The 23,363-nt window shown below is 37.8% G+C and overlaps 1 protein-coding gene across 10 annotated transcripts in view; it reads right to left on the reverse strand.

The window, feature by feature from the left end:
* PCDH7 (protocadherin 7) overlaps positions 1-23,363 on the reverse strand; it is a 475,120-nt gene that overhangs the window by 422,529 nt on the left and 29,228 nt on the right. Inside the window, exon 2 of one of the 10 annotated variants that reach the window (XM_086407751.1) lies at positions 1-23,363. This exon is cut by the window's right edge and continues 15,267 nt beyond it. The exons of the other annotated variants lie outside the window; for them this stretch is intronic. The gene's annotated coding sequence lies outside the window, so the exon portion shown is untranslated. 10 annotated transcript variants of the gene reach the window in all.

Consider the following 23,363-nt stretch of genomic DNA (forward strand, 5'->3'; position numbering starts at 1 on the left):
TCAGGTCAATTGTGTGCATTTTAGTAGAATTAGGACTGCAATCTTCATCTCACAAAACAACAAAGATTTGGTGAAATTTAAGGCCAGTATTTTAACACATTTCATTGGCATACTTGATTTCTTTCAATGTCATATAAAAAATTTTAAAGTAATATTTACTTTGATGTCTTTAAAAAAATCTGCAGTTATAAATTGTTTGGGCATTGTTGCATAGATAAACATGTTCAGTTCAGTTCAGTTCAGTCGCTCAGTCATGTCTGACTCTTTGCGACCCCATGAATCATAGCACGCCAGGCCTCCCTGTCCATCACCAACTCCCGGAGTTCACTCAGACTCACGTTCATCAAGTCAGTGATGCCATCCAGCCATCTCATCCTCTGTCGTCCCCTTCTCCTCCTGCCCCCAATCCCTCCCAGCATCAGAGTCTTTTCCAATGAGTCAACTCTTCACATGAGGTGGCCAAAGTACCAGAATTTCAGCTTTAGCATCATTCCTTCCAAAGAACTCCCAGGGCTGATCTCCTTCAGAATGGACTGGTTGGATCTCCTTGCAGTCCAAGGGACTCTCAAGAGTCTTCTCCAACACCACAGTTCAAAAACATCAATTCTTCGGTGCTCAGCCTTCTTCACAGTCCAACTCTCACATCCATACATGACCACTGGAAAAACCACAGCCTTGACTAGACGGACCTTTGTTGGCAAAGTAATGTCTCTGCTTTTGAATATGCTATCTAGGTCAGTCATAACTTTTCTTCCAAGGAGTAAGCGTCTTTTAATTTTAGGGTCAATTATAAACTATAAACACTTTATGATATGAAATTCTTGAGTCATTACTTAAAATTAGATACAAAGATGGTTTACTTATGTTCATGAAAATTAAATCTATATATAGTAATGTATCCATTAAATACACATTCAATCATTTGGGATGAAAAACTTCCAAAATGTGTTCCATAGTGACCTGAGTTCTTAAATAAAGGATACATGAAGACACTGAGATCATTATAAATACTAATCAGGCTGCCTAAGGAAGTGTCATCTGAAGTCAGTGAAGTATGTGCAACTTTATGAATCCAGAAAAAGATTTTCTCTTAGATACGTATGTTTCCCTCACATTTGAGAAATATTTCTTGATACCTCTGATATCAGAATAAATAGGTAGTGTTAATAACTTTTCATTTAGATTCTATTCAGCTGTTTTAACTAAACTAGAAGTGGCAAATAAGCACATTGGTACAATCATGGATAAATGAGAAGCAGCAGGTTCTGAGTAGGGACTTAGAAGTGACTTATGTGAGGTTTCCCAAGTACATTTGGTAGCATCTTTTTTTAGTTACTTGGTGCTCTTTTTCACTGTTTCTAAGTTTCATTTTTATTCCAAATAGAAAAGGTTATTCAGAGAATTATGCTTAAAATGTGTAAATTTATCAAAATGCAAGTAAGTATTTATAGTAAAGCAAAAAAGAAACTTAGATACCAAATGACTAGGATGTGAGCAGCATAATCTTCCTTTTTTTCTTTCCAAGTGGCAGCTGAGGATATTGAGACCCTATTTCATCATTAATGAAAAGGGATTTGAGAAATAGTGGGATCAAAAACAAAACTGATCCTGAAATCCCAGGCTAACAGAGCACCCTGGGATTATATCTCCTACTTGTGACTAGACAGCTATACCCATGAGGTAACAGCTGTACTTGATGTAACACTGTGATTTACACACTTGGTAATGAATGTAGCCTCTACATCAAGAGAAGTTTCTAAGCTTCCATGTTTATCTTATACATGGGTAGATAATTTTACATAAACAAGACAGCCATTGATATTCAAATAATTTACACTGAATTGTCTACACAAGAGAGATGTCCATGGTGACCCATCTACACAAAACTTTTAACTCTAACTTTATATCAGGATGTTTCTAAAAAATCTTACTCATTGACATATTACTTTACACATAGGATCAGAAAAATAAAGATTTAAAAATTATATACCCATTTTAGGCCAAACATAACATATTTAACTTGCTATTTGCCATTCATCTATGCCCTTCTCATTCGAGTGAGTAATCAAGTTGAGAACATTATGACTGTGTGTAGATTCATTCTATTGATAGATAAAAACAAATCCAACAAGTTGATTCTGCTTACAAAGACCAAGATAAATAACATGTTTGTTTGATTTTATGCTTCATTCTACAAGTACCACTGGCTTTACATCTTTAAAACACTTGGTACATTAATGTGAAGATCTAATGCAATCTAGTCCAAGATAGTAACAATAGAAGACTAATGTTTTCCATTTAAAATAATATTTTCCTTGGTCTTTGAAAGTCCTTGAGGGGTAAACTATTTTAATTTAAGAGCTGCAATTGATCTTCAAATATTCAGCAATATTAAAAGCAAAGGGAGTCCTTTTTTCTTTAATCACTCAACTTAAAACTAAAATAAATGAAGATGTTCATAGCATGTGCTCAGGCTGCTAAGTCGCTTCAGTCATGTCCGACTCTGTGCAATCCCATAGACGGCAGCCCACCAGGCTCCGCCATCCCTGGGATTCTCCAGGCAAGAACACTGGAGTGGGTTGCCATTGCCTTCTCCAGTGCATGAAAGTGAAAAGTGAAAGTGAAGTCGCTCAGTCGTGCCCGACTCCTAGCAACCCCATGGACTGCAGCCTACCAGGCTCCTCTGTCCATGGGATTTTCCAGACAAGAGTACTGGAGTCGGGTGCCATTGCCTTCTCCAAGGAAGCAAGGGGAAAGAAGAGTAAATAACTTTTGACAAATAACCTTCTTTGAACAAATGATATGGTGAGAGTCTCGCCCTTGAAAAACTGTAGCTTTTATAGTTTTATTATACATTGGCTCACTTTATTTCTTTATTTGTTGTTCAGTCACTAAGTCATGTCCAACTCTTTGTGATCCCATGGACAGCAGCCAGGCTTTCCTGTCCTTCATTATCTGCTGGAGTTTATTCAAACTCACATCCATTGACTGGTGATGCTATCTAACCATTTGACCCTCTGTTGCTCCCTTATCCCCCTGCCCTCAATCTTTCCCAGCATCAGAGTTTTTTCAAATGAGTCAGCTCTTTGCATGAGGTGGCCAAAGTATTGAAGCTTCAGCTTCAGCATCAGCATTTCTTTGTTTATTCATTCATATTTAAGATAATTAATAGTCATAAGTAAATGGCATTTTTATGTTATTGTTTATAATGTTTCCTATTGCCTCAGAAGAAAAAACTAATCTTAAGAAAATATGAAAGTGAAATTGAAGTCGCTCAGTCGTGTCCGACTCTTTGCGACACTATGGATGGTAGCCTACCAGGCTTCTCCTTCCATGGGATTTCCAGGCAAGAGTACTGGAGTGGGTTGCCATTTCCTTCTCCAGGGAATCTTCCCGACCCAGGGATTGAACCCAGGTCTCCTACATTGCAGCAGACACTTTACCCTCTGAGTCACAAGGGAAGCATAAAATTGTTTTAAAAAAGTGACCCATAATATTTTGGCATTTTTATAATAAAGATTTTATGTCCAGTCCTCCCAAGCATCTCATGCCAAGGATGCTTATTCCAGTTCTGGAAGGTTAAATGGTATGAGGATTGATATATAAATATAATAAGTTACCTCTGCATTCTATTTTATGATATATTAATATGACACAATTCCTTAACATGTATAAGACTTTAAACTAGAAAAAAGGCCATGCCTCATTTAATTGTTTGAGAAATAAGCATGGTATTTTTCTTACCAAGTAGGTAAAATAGCATACCTGCTTCCTATTATTATTGCTTGGGTTTAATATGATGCATTTTAAGAACTTAGCTTGGTGTGAACCACATGATAAGCACACAATAAAGTATGTTTTTACTTAGCATCAAGAGCTTATATACCAATTTGAAAGCAATTCTCTAAAGCTGTGTTGTCCAATACGGTAGTCACTAGCTCCATATGGTTACCGGTACTTGCAGTGAGGTTAGTCCAAAATGAGTTGATGTGCTGTCATTGTAAAACACACACCACATTCTGCAGATAATTTTTATGAAAGGAATGGCAAATATCTCATTAATAATTATACATTGATTAAATCCCCGAGAGGAGGAAATGGCGACCCACTCCAGTATTCTTGCCTGGAATATCCCACGGGAAGAGGAGCCTAGCAGGCTGCAGTCCATGGAGTCGCAAAGAGTTGGACACAACTGAGCAACTGATGTGACTGAACACACATAGTGATTAAATATTGAATTAAAATGTTTTGGATATAGGCAGTTAAGTAAAATATATAATTAAAATTAATTGTATAGGATTCTTTTTTATTGTATTATTGTGCCTACTAGAAAATGTAAAATTACATGCATGGCTTCTATTGATATTTTATTAGATACTGTTGCTCTAGAGTATTTTACACAAGAATAACCCAGGGTGCTTTTTAAAAATGTAGATATCTTGCCCATGCCTGAGGTGAAGAGAAGCAGAACTGTACTTCCTAAAAGCTCCTCTGGTGAAACTTTTGTAGGCAAAAATTTTAAAACCATTTCCCTAGGTTACATACATTAGATGCTGCCAAGCATCCAGGCTCATCCTGTCCTATCTAAAAGTCCTGAAAGATTTGACTATTGCTGCTTAGTGTCTGGTGAGAATATAGTTTGACATAAGTAAGAGATGCCAATTAAAAAGCCAGCGGTTACTTTAGGAGGGCTTCCCTGGTGGCTCAGATGCTAAAGAATCTGCCTGCAATGCAGGAGACGCGGGTTTGATCCCTGGATCAGGAAGATACTCTGGAGAAGGAATGGCTACCCACTCCAGTATCGTTGTCTGGACAATTCCAAGGACAGAGGAGCCTGGCGGGCTATAGTCCATGGGGCTGTAAAGAGACGGACATGACTAGCAACTAACAGTTTCCCTTAGGAAGGCTGACTCAACCAAATGGTCAACCTCAGGATTAAGGGGAATTCGCAGACACCTGATTTTAGAAGTAGAAGTGGAGTTGAAGCAAGTGGGTTTTTCTTAACATAGGGTGCAGACAGAACTATATAGATGATGAAGAGGAAGAGGAACTCTTCTGTGATTCATTTTTGGACACCTCTCCCTAAGACACACAGTTGAGGTGCTTCAGAAGGAGGGGGAAAGAGTCAAAAAGAAGGGATGCCTTACTGAGTTTCTCACTTGTACTTTAAGGAGGGCTCATCAGTGTCATTTGTACTTTGAGGAATATCATGGTAAAGTGAAGTATTTAATAAATTCAACAAATTTAGAATAAAGACAGTTTACATTGAGAAAAATTAATACATGAAATTTGTTTAATGTAAAATCATATAACAAGCATAACTGTACCCACACATTTTTTTCTGATAATGTTATACTAAAAGTTTTCCGGTTGTTTATTCAATTTGAACATTTTTATTCTGTCATGTGACAGAACTATCAAAGAAGTGATAACAGGCAGCAGAAGTAGAAGCAAAATGTAAACAAGAAAATCCAAGCAGGAAAAAATACATGATTATTTTTCCTGTAACTAAAAAAAATAATAATTCACTTTAGAAATAGAACATTTCAGTCTAATTTCCAAATAATATCACAGAACTATCAGCCATCAACAAGAAGAGACAATCATTGATCAGGAAAAGAAACCAGCAGATTCTCTGTGATATAGCTTAATGGTAGCCAACACTTCTCAGAGCCCTGGAAAGGCAGAGAAGAATTGGGACATGAAAATAAGAATTTGGGGAAAAAAAGCAAGTTCATAACTCCAAGGAGGCTGTGAGGATAAAGGAGGGAGGAGGAGAGCTGGCAGGAAGCCAACATTGAGGAGTGTCTGGAGCAATAGAAGACCCTCTTCTCCCATTTCTCTCTTCTTCCCTTTTAACATCTTCAGTAACAGGAAACAGATATCATGGCAGGAATTTTGGCAAGGGAATACCCACAAACATGCAGAAACACTGGGAATACTGTCTTTGAGAAAAAATAATGGAACTTGAAGCTTAACTCTCATACTTCTTCTGGAAACTTTAAAATCTGATTTTTCTTTTCAGTAATAAAAATTGTATGCATGTGTACATGAACACTCTATTTCCAATCTACAGAGGTAATGCCAATATTTTAAAGGAAGAGTCTGATGAAAAGATAGGCCTAAGTTTCATTACTGGGGATGAAGGTGGCTGAAGTGTAGAAATCAAATGAAAAGAAATAAAGACAGAAATATAACCCTAGCTTTTTGAGCCACATTTGTTTTTAACTAAAAAAATAATATGTAGGATAGATCTGTACTTAGAATGCAGATTAGTGTGTGAAACTTCAACGATGGTATTTTCTGATGTAAAGTAGCATTTATTTCTTAATTTATTTTAAAATATTTCAATTAAATTAGGTCATATTGTAGAAAAGTCTTTTGATTCTATTATATATATCTATATATTTATTTATAAATTTATATTTATAGCGAGCGCTTAGTTGCTCAGTTGTGTCCGACTCTTTGTGACCCCATGGACTGTAGCCTATCAGGCTATTCTGTCCATGGGGATTCTCCATGCAGGAATACTGCAGTGGGTTGCCATGACCTCCTCCAGAGGACCTTCCTACTCAGGGATCAAACCCAGGTCTCTCGCATTGCAGGCAGATGCTTTACTGTCTGAGCCACGAGGGAAGCCACATATACATAGATATACACAGTATATATTGTAATGTATTTATTTGTATTTCAATGAAATTATAGTTAAGATAAAGAAATATTTCTATAATTTATTTTATTTTTGTATGAAGATAAACCTGTGGCATCCAATAATTTAGTATTCAGTCTCCACTTTTTCACTCTTCCTAGAAAATAGGAGTTTTTTCTTTCTTTATACAACACAGCTCAACATAAACTTGGCTGTTTGATAGGATTTCTTTTGCCTATCAAAGAACCTTTACTTTCAGAATTTCCTAAAAGCTGATCAACCAATTCTAGGAAACTCAATATCCTCTGTTTTACCATAAAAAGTATAAAAACAACAAGGAATCAGGATAGAAAATAAACAGAGTGATTGCTATATCTGTCCAAGAAGAAGGATGGCATCCTTGACACCTCTTGTCCCAGCATAATTTTCGTAGCACTTGCCACCATCTAATCATAATACTTTACATATTTATATCATTAATTACCATTTGATCCCTCCACCAGATACGACAGCAGATATAGCAGTGATTTTTGTCAATGCTATTCTTTGCCATATCCCAATGCCTGGAGCACTCCCTGGCATACAACATACTGAATATGTACTAAATAAAATTTGGTTGCTTACATTCATTAATTTGACCACTGAAACTGGTCTATAAGCTTTTATTCAGAGCCCACAATGTATAGGACACCGTGAATTCAGTGATTAATCAGATGTAATCTTATTTCCTGAGCAAGTCCTATCATTGTGGGAATCAGTTCAGTTCAGGAATACAGTCGTGTTCAGCACTTTACAATCTAATGGACTGCAGCATACCAGGCCTCCCTGTCCATCACCAAATCCTGGAGCTTACTCAAACTCATATCCATTGAGTCAGTGATGCCATAAAACCATCTCATCCTCTGTTGTCCCCTTCTCCTCCTGCCTTCAATCTTTCCCAGCATCATGGTCTGTTCCTGTGGCCACTGCTGAGTTTTCCAAATTTGCTGGCATATTGAGTGCAACACTTTCACAGCATCATCTTTCAGGATTTGAAATAGCTCAACTGGATTTCCATCATCTCCAGCAGCTTTGTTCATAGTAGTGCTTCCTAAGGCCCACTTGACTTCACATTCCAGGTTCTCTGGCTCCAGGTGAGTGATCACACCATCGTGATTATCTGGGTCATGAAGGTCTTTTTGTATAGTTCTTCTGTGTATTCTTGCCAACTCTTCTCAATATCTTCTTCTTCTACTGAAGTGAAAGTGAAAGACCTAGGACTTCCCTGGTGGCTCATACGGTAAAGCATTTGCCTATAGTGTGGGAGACCCGGGTTCAATCCCTGGGTTGGGAAGATCTCCTGGAGAAGGAAATGGCAACCCACTCCAGTATACTTGCCTGGAAAATCCCATGGACAGAGGACCCTGGTAGGCTACAGTCCATGGGGTTGCACAGAGTTGGAGTTCTTCTGTGTTTTCTTGCCACCTCTCCTTAATATCTTCTGCTTCTATTAGGTTCATACAATTTCTGTCCTTCACTGTGCTCATCTTTGCATGAAAATTTCCCTTGGTATCTCTGATTTTCTTGAAGAAATCTCTAGTCTTTCCCATCCTATTATTTTCCTCTATTTCTTTGCATTGATAACTGAAGAAGGCTTTCTTATCTCTCCTTGCTATTCTTTAGAACTCTGCGTTCAAATGGATTTACCTTTCCTTTCTCCTTTGCCTTTTGCTTCTCTTCTTTTCATAGGTACTTGTAAGGCCTCCTCAGACAGCCATTTTATTTTTTTGCATTTCTTTTTCTTGGGGATGGTCTTGATCCCTGCCTCCTGTACAATGTCACGAACCTCTGTCCATAGTTCTTCAGGCCCTCTATCAGATCTGATCCCTTGAATCTATTTGTCACTTCCACTGTATAATCATAAGGGATTTGAATTAGGTCATACTGAATGATCTAGTGGTTTTATATAGAATTCCCTGGAATTCAAGTCTGAATTTGGCAATAAGGAGTTCATGATCTGAGCCACAGTCAGCTCCTGGTCTTATTTTTGCTGACTGTATACAGCTTCTCCATCTTGGCTGCAAAGAATATAATCAATTTGATTTAGGTGTTAACCATCTGGTGTTGTTCATGTGTAGAGTCTTTTCTTGTGTTGTTGGAATTCAGTTCAGTTGAGTTCAGTTCAGTCGCTCAGTCATGTCCGACTCTTTGTGACCCCATGAACCACAGCACTCCAGGCCTCCCTGTCCATCACCAATTCCCGGAGTCCACCCAAACTCATGTCCATTGAGTTGGTGATGCCATCCAACCATCTCATCCTCTGTCATCCCCTTCTCCTCCTGCCCTCAATCTTTCCCAGCATCAGGGTCTTTTCCAATGAGTCAGTTTTTCACATCAGGTGGCCAAATTATTGGAGTTTCAGCTTCAACATCAGTCCTTCCAGTGAACACCCAGGACTGATCTCCTTTAGGATGGACTGGTTGGATCTCCTTGCAGTCCAAGGGACTCTCAAGAGTCTTCTCCAACACCACAGTTCAAAAGCATCAATTCTTCGGCACTCAGCTTTCTTCACAGTCCAACTCTCATATCCATCCATGACTACTGGAAAAACCATAGCCTTGACTAGATGGACTTTTGTTGACAAAGTAATGTCTCTGCTTTTCAATATGCTGTCTAGTTTGGTCATAACTTTCCTTCCAAGGAGTAAGCATCTTTTAATTTCATGGCTGCAATCACCATCTGCAGTGATTTTGGAACTCAGAAATATAAAGTCAGACACTGTTTCCCCTGTTTCCCCATCTATTTGCCATGAAATGATGGGACCAGATGCCATGATCTTGTTGGAATAGACATATAAAAATTAATTAGAATACAGCATGATTACTCTATGTTGAATAAAGACCAAAAGCAGGAGAATAACTCATTTACATGGGAGCTAGGGAAAACACTGCATAGGAAGTGACACTGAACTGAGACACTTAAGTCTTGGAATATATGTCTGTTGCTGAGTAATGGAGAAGGATCAAAGGACATTTCAGACAGAAGAAAAAGAATGTACAAAAAGCATGGAGCTGATGAAGCAAATGTTCTACAGAGCAAAGAGCAAATAGTTTAGTGTGGCTAGAGTAGAGCATACTTGAGAAGTAAATCAAGAAGTACAGATTAATTAATTCACTTGCTAAGACTCTTTTCCTTTGCTCATCAGTCTTCTTTTTATCCTATAGGAAGCTACTGAAGACTTCACTTGCTGAGAAAATAACTTAGGAGGACAAAGATATTTTGTGGGTTCAGGCCTAGAGGCCTCTCTTTTTATTGTGAGCAGCAGTGAGGAAGGAGGACATGGAGGTCGAGGGAGTTTTCAGGGCCCATCAAGAAACTCGTTTGTACACTTCCCTGGTGGCTCAGGCGGTAAGGAACCTGCCTGCAGTGCGGGAGACCTAGGTTCGATCTCTGGGTTGGGAAGATCCCCGGGAGAAGGAAATGGCAACCCATTCCAGTATTCTTGCCTGGAAAATCCCATGGACGGAGGAACCTGGCAAGCTACAATCCACAGGTTTGCAAAGAGTCAGACATGACTGAGAGACTTCACTTTCTTTCATGTAAACTTCTCAAGATATAAACAATTACTAGAACCAGAACTGTGCATCACTTACAACTACCACCAAGAGATGAAGAAAGCAGTAGCTTTAAAATTTTAGAAAATGAATTTTTACATGCAGTTTATTTATTTGAAAACAGAGATGCACATACAATTTTGAACAATAAAGCTGTACAACTTTCTAAGGTAAAGCACATTTGAGTTTTTGACCCAGTTAGTATTACAGAAATGCACAAATATTATGAGATATTAAGTGAGCCTGGTGTTATTATATCAACCTCTTAGAGAGTTGAATTCATGAAGTCACAGAGCCTCGGGTTCCAGTCTAGCTCTATCCCTTATTAACTATACAATCTTGGGCAAGTTGTTCAAGCTTGAGCCTCAGTTTCTTTACCTGAGAAAACCAACACAAAAACAATATCCTTCAGCACTGAAGGAATGAAATGACCTAATCAGCCTAAACACACCTTGCACAGTGTCTAATATATAACAGATCCTCTGTCAATGTGGATATCCTTAAGCTTCCTTATAAACATAATTGTTGAAGCCACCTGAACACCACCAAATGAGTTACAGAAACTCATCAGAAGTTTTGACCACCCATTCGCTTGTTAAACTATTCAATTAGATAATGTCAAAAAAAAATACATATGGTTTTCTCAAGGGTTCACTTAAAATATTTAAATACCAAATCAAATTGAAGATAAAATACTGAAATCTTTTAAAAGGGTATCTGTATGTCATATGATAAATGATGAATCTCTTTAAATGTCTTACATACTTCCTTGAATAGTATTATCTTGTGACCTTCACTTTTGTACAGCAATAAAAGTACCTTGAGCCTGACAAGATTTATTGTTTCCAACTTATATCTCCTGCATTGGGTGTGAATTTCATTCCCATTAACACTGTACAATTTAAGACCTTTAATTCATAACCTTTGCAAACCTGAAACACCTCAGACCCCAAACAATCTAAAATAAATCAATATATAATGTTTTCTAAAGAAGAAAGGAAAAATAATAAAGTGATACATTTTTGCTCGTATCACTAGGTCTGCTTGAATATGACAACCTCCTTCCTTTTCACTTGATAAATGTCTTGGGAATGCTTTGCTGCTTGCCTGATATGGAACTGAACTTATTTCAGGACATGTTCTAATGAGTCATGGGAGAGGCTAAGAGTAAACCATTCTACTACTGCCCGGTCCTTCTAGAAAAACCTAGAGAGTGTTTGCAGCAAATCTTTTTGTTGTTGTTGTTAAATTAATTTCTTTATTTTAATTGGAGGTTAATTACTTTACAATATCGTGGTGGTTTTTGCCATACGTTGACATGAATCAACCACAGGTGTACATGTGTCCCCACATCCTGAACCACCATCGCCCCAACTCCGTCCCCACCCCATCCCTCTGGGTTTGCAGCATATCTTGATGGCTGAGTAGATAAGACAATGGCAGTGCTAACTGATAAAGGAGGCTTAAGTTATTACTGACGGTCCAACCTGACTCCAATTTGACAAGTGGAGTGAAAGTCGCTCAGTTGTATCCAACTCTTTGCGACTCCATGGACTATACAGTCCATGAAATTCTCCAGGCCAGAATACTGGAATGGGTAGCTTTTCCCTTCTTCAGGGGATCTTCCCAACCCAGGAATTGAACCCCGGTCTCCTGCATGCAAGTGGATTCTTTACCAACTGAGCTACAAGGGAAGCCCAATTTGACAAGGGGGTGTATAGAGATTCAGTGTATCTTATGAAAATGTATTTCAGAAGCACATGCATGCATGCTAAGTCGCTTCAGTCATGTCCAACTCTTTGTGACCCTATGGATGTCTCCTCTGTCCATAAGGATTCACCAGGCAAGAATACAGGAGTGGGTTGCCATTCCCTTATCCAAGGGATCTTTCTGACCCAGAGGTTGGACCTGCTTCAGAAACACACTCAAATATATTTTGTTGTTCAGTTGCTAAGTCATGCCTGAGTCTTTACAACCCCATGAACTGAATCATGCTAGACTTCCCTGTCCTTCACTATCTCCTAGAGTATGCTCAAATGCATGTCCATTGAGTCAGTGAGGTAATCCAATCATCTCATCCTCTTCCACCCTCTTCTCCTCCTGCCCTCTATCTTTCCCAGCATCAGGGTCTTTTTCAGTCAGTCAGCTCTTCACATCAGGTAGCCAAAGTATTGGAGCTTCAGCTTCAGCATCAGTCCTTCCAATGAATATTCAGGGTTGATTTCCTTTAGGATTGACTGCTATCCAAAAGACTCTCAAGAGTCTTCTCCAGCACCACAATTTGAAAGCATCAATTCTTCAGCACTCAGCCTTCTCTTATGGTCCAACTCCCACATCTGTATACATGACTACTGGAAAAACCTTAGCTTTGACTAGACAGATCTTTGTCCACAAAGTGATGTCTCTGCTTTTTAATATGCTGTCTAGTTTTGTCATAGCTTTTCTTCCAAGGAGTGTCTTTTAACGTTCTGCCATTATGTTTAGTGGTTTCTACTGTCAGTAACACTTTGAATAAAATGAAGATTTTATCAGTAAATTTCCTAGTAGTCAAATATAATTCAAACCTTATTTTAAATTATATTTATAATTATTTATTTTCCTTATTTATGTGTGCAATGAAGTTGCACAAGGTACTGGTAACTACTCCTTTGAGAAGAATACTTGGAAGAGGCTAGTTTGCAATTTTTAAAAATTCATCACATATATAACAATTTTTATATCTTTATTTTAAATGAGAATGTAAGCAACATGAGAACAACAGAGCCCAACAGAATATAGGTGTTTAATAAATATTTGCTGAATGATAACAGAATCAATCCGTTCTCTAACAGAGCCTAAAAATGGTTCTTGCCATGGAAACCAGGCTCAAACTCAGTCTGAGCCCTGTGCCAAAAATCCATAGATTACATGGCACATGGAATGCCACCTTACATGGTGAGTTCTTGGTAGTCTTCCTAAGGCTTAGGGCCTACTTCAAGAATGTGTCAAGTTTGTTGACAGTATATCTTCATACATCAACTGAGAAAAATTGGTAATTTATATGAAAATATACTTCTTAGGAGATTTCTGCTAACTTAACAACATTACCACTCAGAAAATATGCTCTTCACAGATTACAGCAACTGCATATAAACTGAGAGACTTTCATTCTGTTTCTTATCAATAAAAGAGTTGTAAAGGTTATCTCTCTCTTTGCAGTTAAAGATACATAAAGGGAAATAAGATATGTACCAGAAACAAAAAGATTTAGAATGAAAAAGTTAAGAGAAAGGCTTTGACCTGTCTTTTATAGTGCCCATGGTTGTTTATAGTGACTTAAAGAGTTGCCCAGGCATGATGCTGACATTTATGGTATTTTATCATCCATACCAATCCACTAAGAACTCTTCCGCTTTCATTAATATAATTTCATCAGAGATTCCTGGAATCTAAGCACTTATTCCTTTCAGAACTTCCCAAAATTCATGACACCAAGTTCAAATGCTCCCATTTTGAAGCCTAATATTTTTAACTGGTTTACAGTAACATATCCTTTACCAACACCATTGCAAATTGAATTACCATTTATTTAATTAGTAACTGTATGTGGGGTCAAACACCTTTACTCACAAATTTTGTCCCATTTATTTTCAGGCATTTTCACCCCAAAACAAGAATGCTAAAGGGAAGAGAAAAATAAGAGACTGTGTGTAGAAGAATCTGGGTCAAAGTTCCATCACCAGCTTCTGTGGCCACCAGTAATCACCAAGATTCACTGAAAGACAAGGACTTAGGAGGGTTTGAAAAAGTGTCAGCAGAAGAAGAGCCCGCATCTTCTAATATTTACTTGCATTGTTAACATTGCTCACATTCAGACCAAAACATAGCTTTGGACATTCATTATTTTAAGAAGTGGAAATATTGAGGCTAATTACTCAACTATAGTGGAATTTTCCTTCAAACTTCAGGTTCAAAACTAAAGAGAAGAGACAGCAGGTAGCTGCTGATACCCCCCCTACTCCTGGAATTATTCTCTTGCTTTGGAAATGTGTTGTGAGAACAAAAAGAGTAAAAAATTTTATAGAGGCTAATAAAAAATATATATATTTATATTTGTGCTCTGCTGTGCTTAGTCATCTTTGCAACCCCATTTAAAGAGTATCAAAGAGTATCAAATGTAAGTGCATCCACATAATGTAAGGGCTGACTTCCGTGGTGGCTCAGATGGTAAAGAATCCACCTGCAATGCAGGAGACCCAGATTCGATCCCTGAGTTTGGAAGACTCTCTGGAGAAGGAAATGGCAACCCACTTTAGTATTCTCGCCTGAGAATTCCATGGATAGAGGAGCCTCGCAGGCTACACTCTACGGGATCACAGAAAGTTGGACGCAACTGAGCAACTGACACTCTCACTTTTACATAATAAAAAACTTGAGTTCCAATTATGTAGCTGACAAACTTTCAAAAAAACTATTTCCCAACTATGATTATTTCACAACTTTCTAAAAGATAATGATGTAAGAAATATTTCATAGTGTGCACATGAAGATTTAAGAAACATTTTTTAGTTGAGAAGCAGAAGAGGGACTCTTATTCTCAAAATGTTTCTGAGATCTTTGATCCTCTAACACTTTAATCAGAATAACCCAGCAAAGGACATTTATTAAGTACTATCACGTTTGAACATCCAAATGCCTCTGTAAAATCTTCACTATATTAAGCTCACTCAGAAATAATTGAATTGGTACAGCATCACGTTTAAGATATCTTAAAAGATTTTAAAGACAAAATTCTGATTGGCTTATACTATACAAGGGTATAGAGGTTAGAAATTTAAAAAAAATTAAGTCACTTTGCACTAAGCATTAGCCATACAGCTAATGATTCTAAACTACTTTGTAGTTCCAGTTCCCATATCTTAGTATGGCGCACAAAATCCTTACAAACAGGAACTCCACTTATTTTATCACTCACTGTTTCCACTCTGTGACAAAGGACACCTCTAAGTCTTGCCCTAAGTATTTCTATTTCCCTTTCCAGAAAACACCTACTTGACCTTGAAAGTTCTGTGAAGGTCACTATCTACATTCTAGAAAAAGTTAGTATCTTTTTTCTCTCCCATACTACTTCATACATATGCAGTCCAAGTGCTTTCAGTTCAGTTCAGTCGCTCTGTCGTGTCCAACTCTGCGACCCTATGGACTGCAGCATGCCAGGCTGCCCTGTCCATCACCAACTCCTGGTGCTTGCTCAAACTCATGTCCATTGCATCGGTGATGACATCCAGCCATCTCATTCTCTGTCATCCCCTTCTCCTCCCGCCTTCAATCTTTCCCAGCATCAGGGTCTTTTCCAAAGAGTCAGTTCTTAACATCAGGTGGCCGAAGTACTGGAGTTTCAGTTTCAGCATAAGACTTTCCAATGAATATCCAGAGTTGACTTTCTTTAGGATTGACTGGTTGGATGTTCTTGCAGTCAAGGGAATCTCAAGAGTTTTCTCCAACACCACAGTTCAAAAGCATCAATTCTTTGGTGCTCAGCTTTCTTTATAGTCCAACTCTCACGTCCATACGTGACTACTGGAAAAACCATGGCTTTGACTAGATGGACCTTTGTGGCAAAGTAATGTGTCTGCTTTTTAATATGCTGCCTAGGTTGGGCATGGCTTTTTTTCCAAGGAGCAAGTGTCTTAATTTCATAGCTGCAGTCACCATCTGCAGTGATTAAGGAGTCCCCCAAAATAAACTCTGTCACTGTTTCCATTGTTTCCCCATCTATTTGCCATAAGGTGATGGGACCAGATGTCATGATCTTTGTTTTTTGAATGTTGAGTTTTAAGCCAACTTTTTCATTCTCCTCTTTCACTTTCATCAAGAGGCTCTTTAGTTCTTCTTCACTTTTGCCATAAGTGTGGCATCATCTGCACATTTGAGGTTATTGATATTTCTCCAGGCAATTTTGATTTCAGCTTGTGCTTCATTCAGCCCAGCATTTCGTATGATGTACTCTGGATATAAGTTAAATAAGCAAGGTGACAATATATAGCCTTGATGTTCTCTTTTCCCAATTTAGAACCAGTCTGTTGTTCTATGTCCGGTTCTAACTGTTGCTTCTTGACCTCCATACAGATTTCTGAGGAGGGAGGTCAGGTGGTCTGGTATTCCCATCTCTTGAAGAATTTTTCAGTTTGTTATGATGTACATAGTCAAAGACTTTGGTGTAATCAATAAAACAGAAGTAGATGCCTTTTTTGGTATTCTTTTCCTTTTTCCATGATCCAGTGGATGTTGGCAATTTGATCTCTGGTTCCTCTGCCTTTTCTAAAGCCAGCTTGAACATCTGGAATTTCACGGTTCATGTACTTTTGAAGCCTGGGCTGGAGAATTTTGAGCATTACTTTGCTACCATGTGAGCTGAGTACAATTGTGCTGTAGTTTGAACATTCTTTGGCATTGCCTTTCTTTGGAATTGGAATGAAAGCTGACCTTTTTCAGTCCTGTGGCCACTGCTTCCTTTTCCTGATTTTCTGGCATATTGAGTGCAGCACTTTCACAGCATCATCTTTAAGGATTTGAAATAGCTCAACTGGAATTCCATCACTTCCACTAGCTTTCTTCATAGTGATGCTTCCTAAGGCCAAGTGCTTTAGTACTTTGTTTATATAGCTGTCTCTCCTGTTACATCCAAAGATGCTTTCAGAGTGGGCACCATTTTATGTTCATTTTTTGTGTCTTCTGCACTTGGATCAGTACCTAGCACTCAACATAATTTCAATAACTTGGTAAATTAAATCACTGAGTGAGCACAAACAGACAACATCATACCATTGAACAAAGCACGTGAAAATGTTTTAATATGATGAACAAACACAAATTATCTGGGGAAGAATTAATTTACAGATGCACTTCTGAATTTTCCTTATCCATATGATCAGGCTCTACACCCAAGATGTTGACCAGTGTAGATGTGTGTTAGTCATTCAGTCGTGTCCGACTCTTTGTGACCCCATGGACTGTAGTCTTCCAGGCTCCTGTGTCCATGGAATTTTCAGGCAAGAATACTACAGTGGGCTGCCATTCCCTTCTCCATAGGATCTTCCCAGCCCAGGGATTGAACCCCCAATATAGATTACATGCCCAGAATCCCTTTCTTTCTGGCTTACAGCCAGGTTTAGTCAGTGGAAACTCTTGACTCAGACTAAAAAGAGAGAGAAGATAAAGGTCAGAGTATTTATTCCCTGACTCCTCGTCTCCAAGGCCACTTTGGGCAGCCCTGTCTAAATATTTACTTTATTCTATTAACTTCTCTCTCTCCTTTTCCCCTGCAGAGTAGAGGTGGGACTCAGTGGGCAGGGTCTCTCTTCCTTGTCACTGTTGACATTTTAAGCACCATATTTCCATGTCATGAGTAGCTTCCCTGTGCTCTATACTATGTTTAGCAACATTTCTGGCCTCTATCCAGTAGATATAAATAATCTTTTTAGAGCAGTCTACAATTTATAGATTACTTTCACCTATTTAATCTCACTTGAGCTGCATAAGTCTATAAATAGACATTATTAGAACACCTACCTTTACAGATGAGGAAATGAAACTCACAGTAACTAAAAAACATGTACTGGGAAAAATCCTATGGAGTGTAATAATAGGTACAAAGTGTTTTTATATCAAAGTCATAATTCCATTTCATACTGTAAACATATATTGACTAGATTTCCTTATATTATCATTTGCCTAAATTACAGCGTTTCATCACCAGGGCCATTGAGTTTCCTATGAAATGCCAAAGTCATGATGGAATTCTCTGGATGTTATATTAAATGTGAGTGATATAGTTAGTCATCTATTATATATATTTCTAACCCTTAGAAGAAAAATGTTGCAAGTATGTTGTATTGAGAATTGAAATCCTCTTCGAAGATAATATATACTGAACTCCTTCTACAAAAATGCCCACCAGAATTACAATAGAAAAATAGAGTAATTCCAGGCATGCTTATGTATTTGATCATTTTACATTAAAGCAAGAAAGATGTTTAAGGCATTTCAGATTTCTAGGGACTGCTTCTACCATTCCACTTCTCTTATAGAAAACCCAGTCCTATTGAAACTTGCTCACTCAGCCAAAGAGATACAAAGTCTGACAGTCTGCTATCAGACTTTAAGGAACTAAGAGATGTCAGCATATATGTGTCCTGCAAAGTTCAGAAATCAAAGAGGCTGCAGGTAATGTCTCCCCTAGGATCTCAGGGAACATTAATTGATGAGAATTGATGAAACTGCATCTTTTCTCCAGGGTCTACATTTATTTTTTCTTTCCCAGGGGGACATTATTTTGGTTCCATAGTCTCCAATGGAAATACATGTGAGACTAAACTGAATGCATATCAGTAAGCTATGAATGAATGGCCTTTTCTAAATTAAAGCATAACTTTTCCTCTTTTGATAACTACTAGTCCAATCATAGTATGGGCTTCTGCAATCAAACAAATCATAAGCCACAGCAGTTAGAAAGAGAAGAATTATGTCTAGTGCCAGATATAATTACCTTTTACTGCCCTCAAGATAGCCCTGATATCATGTTATTCCTCTAGGTGCATCACTGTTAGGCCAAGTCCTAGAGAGTAAAGACACTATCCTTTATTGAGTTTCTGTTATATCCCAGGATCTGTGCTCCATTATCCCATTAACCCTCATAATACCCCTACTTGGTACACAATGTTATTCTCAAATTACAGATGAGGATATTGAAGACTCAATGAGAAATCAAATTTACCCTGTTTCAAAGCTAATCTCACCTCTTTACTGCCTCTTGTTGATCAAGTCAGTCAGACCCTATCTAACAACAATCATAGTATTTAACTTAATTAGTACTTAATTAGTAAGTTCAATTAATAAACAGTGTGCAAAGTTGCTGCAGTCAGAAATAGTCATTAAAGTGAAGAGTGAATCACTAAATCATATTACCTCTCAAAACATTTGACAGATTTATACATAAAATTTATCTTACAGAAAAAATCATTGCAGCTTTTTCTATCCTTAAGCTTTTTCAAATACAAAAAAAATTCTTTTGAGGGAAAAGTAAGATACAGAAATAATAATGAAATAATTATTTGGTGATTTCATGGGGAAAAGGCAGACTGGAGACTGCCCAAATAATATTTTGTGGTTTATAAACTGTGTTTGTCATGTTTTTAGAATGTTTGCCTATCAGACCTACAGTGAACAGAATGATTCCCCTCCAAGATGTCCACATCCTAATCCCAGAAATTTATGAATATGTTACCCTACATAGCACAAGGAATTAAAAATGCAGATGGAATTAGCTTCTAATCAATTGATCATAAAATAAGAATATTTTTCTGTATCATCCAAGTGGATCTAATGTATCCACAATGTCCTTAAATGATTAAGAGAGAAACAGAAGACAGCCAGGGTGATATTTCAAAAAGACTCTTTACCAGCCATTGCTGGCTTTGAAGATGGACGAGAGTCAAGAGACAAAGATGCAGGCAGCTTTCAGAAACTGGAAAAGGCAAGAAAATAGATTCCCCTCTTGATCTTTCAAAAAGAAACACACAGCAGACAATACATTGATAATAGCCTAGGGAGACCCATTTTTGACTTCTGACCATCAGATATATAAGACATAAATAATTGTTATTTAAGTTATTATGTTATTAAAAATTGGTTACAAAGGCAATAGAAAACTAATTCAAGACTGAAGTAAGGCCTGGAAGATACCTGGAAAATGGTGATTAGTTGCATTAGCCAACATCCCATAGGACATAAATTAAAGTCTCCTGGTTGTATAGTAGGAGATGTCTCCATTTTCTTAAATATGATTCAGCATTAACTATATAAAGTGTATTAAAACATTTTATCATTACACAAATGGTTTTAGCCAACACCTTTTTAAAAACCATGATATAAACTGCCATGATGGAGAATAATTTAAAAATGCGTTAAAAATACTTAAAGTGTTAAGACACATCATGCATCTTGTTCAAATGATTAATTATACTGCTCTATTCTGATTCATGAAATAATTCAACATGATACCAATGATATAAAAGACCTAGTGATAAAAGCAAACTTTATTACTAAATGCTCAAAAGCCCACTGTAACAAAAATCTATCTCTGGTTTACTAGACTCTACTCAATTAAAAAAATTGAAAAACAAAATGAAAAGAAAAAAGAATGAAGGAAAAATGAAGAAAATTCTCTTACATTAGCCAGACTTAGATAGTTAAAATAACTATTGCTAGCTGGAATGTTTTAGCATTAAATTAATTTCTAATTCCTACATACAGGTGCTAGTGATACTAACATATCAAACCACTAGCATTCACCAGTGTAAATATACTTTCAATAGAATATCTCAAGCTAAGGATAGGGTTAAACTGTTGTCCTGAGAGAATTATACAGAGATTCTGCAAATTCTGTAGAAAGAGAATGGGGTGGATTTCAGGAATAGTTATTGAAAATAAGGCCTCAGGAGACTGGAAAAGCTGGCAACACAAAAACAAGGAAACAGAGATGCCAAAATATGAAGGGGAAGATTGCAGCCAAGGCTAATTACACAGTGAAGCCCATTCCAGAACACCTAGCCCTCTGCTCTCCTTTCAAGGCGCAGGCTTATACCTGGCATGGTGAGGTCCACGAGGTCTCAAAGAATCAGAAACAACTGAGTGACTGAACAACAAGAACAATTTCCAGAAAATCAATTCAGTTGTTCTTCCAAAAAGTAACATTTTCCAAGTCTTTTTTTTTTTTTTTTTTTACCATAAGCCTCAACAAGAGCATTTAAAATATGTGACCTTTCTTCATGCTGCTTCTTTTTAATATTTTTCAAAAATAATACAAATAAAATTTCTAATTTAAAAATATCATTGTCTAAATTCGAGTTATTAGCTTCTGTATTTCTGGGGGATGAGAGACTTCCAGACCAAAATTTACCCCAGAACCAATACAACATTGTAAAGTAATTAGCCTCCAATTAAAATAAATAAATTTAAATTTAAAAAAAATTTACCCCAGAATTTAAAATATAATGTTATCTTATATCTACATTACTTTGCTAGCATGTGAGATGAGTGCAATTGGGCTATAATTTGAACATTCTTTGTCATTGCCTTTCTTTGGGATTGGAATGAAAACTGACCTTTTCCAGTTCTGTAGCCACTGCTGAGTTTTTCAGATTTGCTGGCGTATCGAGTGCAGCACTTTCACAGCATCATCTTTTAGGATTTGAAATACCTCATCTAGAATTCCATCACCTTTGGAACTAGCTTTGCTCGTAGTGATATTTCCTAAGGCCCACTGGACTTTGCATTCCTAAGGCCCACTGGACTTCGCATTCCAGTATGTCTGGTTCTAAGTGAGTGATCACACCATTGTGGTTATCTGGGTCATGAAGATCTTTTTGTATAGTTTTTCTGTGTATTCTCGCCACCTCTTCTTAATATCTTCTGTTTCTGTCAGGTCCATACCATTTATGTCCTTTACTGTGCTCATCTTCGCATGAAATGTTCCTTTGGTATCTCTAATTTTCTTGAAGAGATCTCTAGTCTTTTCCATTCTATTGTTTTCCTCTATTTCATTGCACTGATCGCTGAGGAAGGCTTTCTTATCTCTCCTTGCTATTCTTTGGAACTCTACATTCAAATGGGTATACTTTTCCTCTTCTCCTTTGCCTTTCACTTGTCTTTTTTTCTCAGCTATTTGTAAGGCCTCCTCAGACAACCATTTTGCCTTTTTGCACTTCTTTTTCTTGGGGATGGTCTTGATTCCTGCCTCTGTCAAATGTTCTTGTACAATGTCACAAACCTCCGTCCATAGTTCTTCAGGCACTCTGTCTATCAGATCTAGTCCCTTGAATCTATTTGTCACTTTCACTGTATAATTGTAAGGGATTTGATTTAGGTTATAACTGAATGGTCTACTGGTTTTCCCTACTTTCTTCAATTTAAGTCTGAATTTGGCAATAAGGAGTTCATGATCTGTAGAAAATTCTTAAAGAGATGGGAATACCAAACCACCTGACCTGCCTCCTCAGAAATCTGTATGCAGGTCAAAAAGCAACAATTAGAACAGGACATGGAACAACCGTCTGGTTTCAAATCAGGAAAGGAGTATGTCAAGGCTGTATATTGTCACCCTGCTTATTTAACTTATATGCAGAGCACATCATGCGAAATGCCAGGCTGGATGAAGCACAAGATTCTCCTGGAATCAAGACTGCCAGGAGAAATATCAATAACCTCAGATACACACATGACACCACCCTTGTGGCAGAAAGTGAAGAACTAAAGAGCCTCTTGATAAAAGTGAAAAAAGAGAGTGAAAGCACTGGCTTAAAACTCAACACTCAGAAAACTAAGATCATGGCATGTGGTCCCATCACTTCATGGCAAATAGATGGGGAAACAATGGAAACAGTGAGAGATTTTATTTTGGGGGGCTCCAAAATCACTGCAGATGGTGACTGCAGCCATGAAATGAAAAGTGGCTTGTTCCTTGGAAGAAAAGCTATGACAAACCTAAATAGCATATTAAAAACCAGAGACATTACTTTGCCAACAAAGGCCCATCTAGTCAAATCTATGGTTTTTCCAGTAGTCATGTCTGGATGTGAGAATCGGACTATAAAGAAACCCGAGCACTGAAGAATTGATGCTTTTGAACTGTGTTGTTGGAGAAGACTCTTGAGAGTCCCTTGGACTGCAAGGAGATCCAACCTGTCTATCCTAAAGGAAATCAGTCCTGAATATTCAGTACTGATGCTGAAGCTGAAACTCCAATACTTTGGCCTCCTGGTACGAATAACTGACTCATTGGAAAAGACCCTGATGCTGGGAAAGATTGAAGGTGGGAGGAAAAGGGGACGACAGAGTGTGAGATGGTTGGATGGCATCATTCATGTGATGGACATAAATTTGAGTAGGCTCCAGGAATTGGTGATGGACTGGGAGGCCTGGTGTGCTACAGTCCATGGGGTTGCAAAGAGTTGGACACGAATGGGCAACTGAACTGACTGAATATATATACATATGCTTAGTCGCTAAGTCGTGTTCAACTCTTTGCGACCGTTTGGTCTGTAGCCTGCCAGGCTCCTCTGTCTATGGGATTTCCCAGGCAA

This window comes from Bos grunniens, chromosome 6 (assembly GCF_055505025.1).
Source record: "Bos grunniens cultivar Pamir isolate PY7600 chromosome 6, Bosgru_T2T1.0, whole genome shotgun sequence".
In the NCBI taxonomy this organism is placed as follows: Eukaryota; Metazoa; Chordata; class Mammalia; order Artiodactyla; family Bovidae; genus Bos; species Bos grunniens.